Raw genomic sequence first — 4,297 nt, forward strand, 5'->3', positions numbered from 1 at the left:
TAACTGGGTTGAAGGTCAGTTCACATGGCCCACCCATAACCTCTTCTACTCTTCTTTTCTTCTGGGGGCAACCACAATGCCCACCAATCTCTCTCCATGGTGCCGAACCAGCTATCCCATGAGAGTAAACAACGTAGTCAATAGAAGCGCAGAGGGGAAACACCAATCTCTGGCTTGTCGAGTCATAAAACTGCTTTATCTTCTTCTTCTTCTGAGTAAAAATATCTGACTAACCTTGCTTCTATTCTTCCAAACAGTAAAAGTTCATCAGGTATCTTCATGAAAGAAACATTCTAACTAATAATTCTTCATTTTTCTTCTTCTTTATTTCTGTTAGTTGTAATAGAAGGCCATGTTAGGGAGGTTATAGGGAAAAAGAGTGGCCAATTCCCACCCCATCACCCACCTAGATCATGACTAATTAACTTTTAAACTTTCTATTTGAAACAAATAAAAAAAAAACATTTTTTTTTATTCAAACTTTTAAACTATAATTACTTTTACTTCATAACCTCAAAAGCTAATCAATAATTCTAAATGAAATTGTGATTTACTGCATCCTTGTTCCATCCGATCTGTTTGTTTATAACCTTTCTTGTAAAGTATAAAATTTTCAAACATTACTAATTCAAAAAAAAATTAAATTCTGGTGTCCTTTGAGTTACAATTAACTTTACTATTTCTTAGCTTGAAATAATTTAAGTTTTCAGAACTATTTCATTGTCTAATTCACAACACTTAAAAATCAACTCAAAACAACAAATCATCAAAATCAATAAGATCATCTGACCTACCTATCAGTACTGTGAACTTGAACTGTTCGTACACATTTATAATAAGCTATTGTATTTAAATTCCAACCTAAATAAGGTTTTAAAAAAAAAACTACTAATCCCTCTGTAAATTAAGAAAATTAACTTTAAAAATTAAACTTAAGGTATTAGTTCTTTTTGACAGCTACCACAACTCACTAGTTCCATTACATTACTATAACCTAAAAAGTTCTGTAAATAATGTTTATAACAAAAAAAAACTCCAGTTACTGTCTTCCATAAAAAAAAATAAAACTTTACATGACCTTATTAATCTCCACTTGTAAGTCCATGGCTGCCAGCTTTCTCTTCTCTTGAATCTTCAGTCTTGGCTCTTGTTTCAGTGATCTTGTATCTTGTCTCTCGAACTCTTGTCATCTTGTAAACTGGACTGCTGCTCAGCTCATCTTAAGGAATCTGTAACAGTTTCAAAAATACATGTTAATTTAAATTACATAATTCCTGTTCTTTGGTCCTAAAAAAAAAATTGTATTATTAGTACACATTACCCTGAAACAACATTATTATTCATTGTTTATTACTTAAAAAAAATGCTTTACCATAAAATCCTTTTTTGTTCTTTTCATTAGGCCTATTTATTTTCCTTCTTCTTAATTAAATTCTGCTTCAAATGTTAATCTTAACTTAAGACCTACCATATATTTATTATTCATTACCTACATTATTTATGTTACCCTAAAATTCCCATAAGTTTCTAATACTTCCTATCAAAGACATTCTCTCTAAAAAAAATTTACTTGTGACTCTTAACTTAACAAACTTAAAAAAAACTTTTACACTAGACTTAACTTATTATTCATTCTTAGTTACTAAATTTCTATATGTAAACTTTAGTACTTACAAACAAAAACTGCCTATTTCTCTCTACCTCTTAATCTCTTTCAATTATTACAATAATAATGTTACCTTGCATCTTTAAACTTTCTTCTTTTCAATTAAATTAGACATCTCATAACAATAAAAATTCTGCCTATACTCTTCTTATGGGTGTACAAACCAACAACAAAATTTCAAATTCTCAAGTTTCCTTATATTTAAATTATGCAATACAAATAACCTCTGTGGTGCCTGTACCCTTTTAGGCCTACCACCTTCTCCTCTCACAGCATGACAACTCTTATTCCTCGGGGTCTGTATTCACTGTTACAAATCAAATATCTCAAAAAAAATTAAAAACAAATTTATTATTTTAAGAAAACAAAAATTTACATTGAATTTACTATGGAGCCTGGAAATCTTAATGTCTCACAGCAGCTAACATGACTAAATCCCATGGAACCCCAGGTTTACATAACCTGTGCCCAAAAATTTAAGCATACCAGGCTTTCTCTGCACTGGTTTTACAGCATCACACACTATTTAGGGCCCCTGATCTGCCATCAGTCCCAAGGAGTTTTCCCACAACCCCTCTCTACACAAGCGCCTACCGCATTCCTCTCAATTGGCTATCGGTTTTACGGCATTCTTTTGGGATCCGACCATCAAGTTAGGGCTAATCGAACACTAAACCTCCATACTTCCAAACTAATGTAAATCAATTAAATTTTCTCTGTAATTTCTTAAAATCCAAATAAAAATTATTCAAACATGCCCAAGAAACTTTCAAAAAAAAAATTCATAATCTTATCTTCAAACCCTTAAAATAAAAATAAATAGATTACTCTGTTTTCTCCTTAATAACTGTAAACTGTCAACAAATATCATGTCGTAAATTTTAACTATGCTTACTGACTCTTAATCAAAAAATCTCATTTGTCCTAATTAATAAACAACCGATTTCCTTAAAATCTCACTGTATCTCTCACACTCAAACTTCACTGGCTGAATATCTCAATAAATTCAAAAACAATTATCTAAACTCTTAAAGAAACTCCTCCCCAATTATTCAAATTACTTCACCTTATTTTATTTCATTACTTAAAACACCTTACTCAAAAAAATTAATTAATTATCTAGCTATCTTCCATTATTATTTATTTACCGAACAAAACTTTCTCCTAAATTAATTTAGTAAAATTCAATTTCACATTAGGCAAGTACACTAACTCTCTACAGCAATGTTTCTCATTTCCCTCCTTCCTAACTGAATCCAATCTTACTTAACCTCCAGGGAATTTACCTCACAAAATAACCAAAAATTTCACTGTAGTGCCTATCTGCTATAGGCCCACTACACAGGGGGCTCTAACCCCACCAACAAACTTCATTGAAATGGTACCCTATCCCATACAGGATAGCCACTTCGGTACTACCATGGGGAACTCCTGCCCCAAACTACTAACAACACTCAGGATTCTCCTAACCCTTAATTCACGTAGATAGCCCATCTCCTATGGGTCTGTTCTACAATCCCTACTTCCCAGGGACACAACACCTCACCTTAGGGTCCCTCGCCTTAAAGAAAACATTAATTTTGTCTCTCTGTTCCCTTGGAGTAAATTCCCTCTACACACAAAAACTATCCTTCCCACTTTTCTCAATGCTTATCGATTTTATAGTGTACCTCCTTAATAATGTTTACAAATCCCAAAAAAATATTTTTAAAACCGAGGTAGAATTTAACTAACAAAAACATAAACAACTTACAACGAAACACTTCTAGCCTATACATCATACACTTCTTAAAATAAATTACTTACATACTGAAAGTTCCTCTTCTTCTAAAACACACTTAAATTTAAATTTATTTAACCAATAGTCTATTTTCTTATCGCTAAGTTACCGTACAGCTGATCAAAACAAGGTCACGGCCGTCCACGTCTCCGTATGAGCCCGTGACGTCACCGAATTCCATCAGGTGCGCCAACCCTCGCTTGCGGTTCCTCCGTTCTCCGCTAGGTCTCAGCACCTCCCCGTCACGTGTTCATTCTGCCACGTCCACTGACGTGTCGTTCTGAAACAACTCTCAACATTTTTCTAATTAAAACAAAACATCACTATAAATTCTATAACTCTCTTTTACATAAACTCTCGTTTTCTTTTTAATTCCTTTCTAACGTTTATCCTTCCCTCGACTGATTTAATTCGTACGTCTCGTCTCCTACGCGCACGAAAACAAAACAAACTTCACTTGAAAGTAATTCCTATTTACGAAAAAAACTTTATTTTAAATTTTAACTCTCTTAACCTACAATCTTAAAATTAATTTCAATTAAATTAAACCACTTGCATTATCTCTAATAAGCATTTAACTTATAACGTATTCTCCTCACGTAATAATCCCCGATATAAATCTACAATAAATTCAACGACTTAAAACAACTTATCACTATAAACTTTATCCTTACAAGTATCCTCAAATAAACATCTGTTACGTCAAAAAAAAATCTCAAAGACTTCCTCCACTATAGACTAAAATTCCGTAATCCTCTCCTCAAGTAAACTCTTAATAACCTGCTATCAGAAGCTGAAACTAACTTAATAATAAACATAAAAATCTACCTCTCTCTCTCTCCAGAAATAGA

The 4,297-nt window shown here is 32.6% G+C and overlaps 1 long non-coding RNA gene across 1 annotated transcript; it reads right to left on the reverse strand.

The window, feature by feature from the left end:
* Positions 1 to 311: 311 nt before the first annotated feature.
* On the reverse strand, positions 312 to 3,645 carry LOC134537620 (uncharacterized). The gene is made up of 2 exons (XR_010076013.1): positions 3,473 to 3,645; positions 312 to 1,229 (listed from the first exon to the last, which is right to left on the reverse strand). It is a non-coding gene; the product is annotated as an uncharacterized LOC134537620 (long non-coding RNA).
* Positions 3,646 to 4,297: the final 652 nt, after the last annotated feature.

This window comes from Bacillus rossius, chromosome 12, assembly GCF_032445375.1.
Source record: "Bacillus rossius redtenbacheri isolate Brsri chromosome 12, Brsri_v3, whole genome shotgun sequence".
NCBI classification, from domain to species: Eukaryota; Metazoa; Arthropoda; class Insecta; order Phasmatodea; family Bacillidae; genus Bacillus; species Bacillus rossius.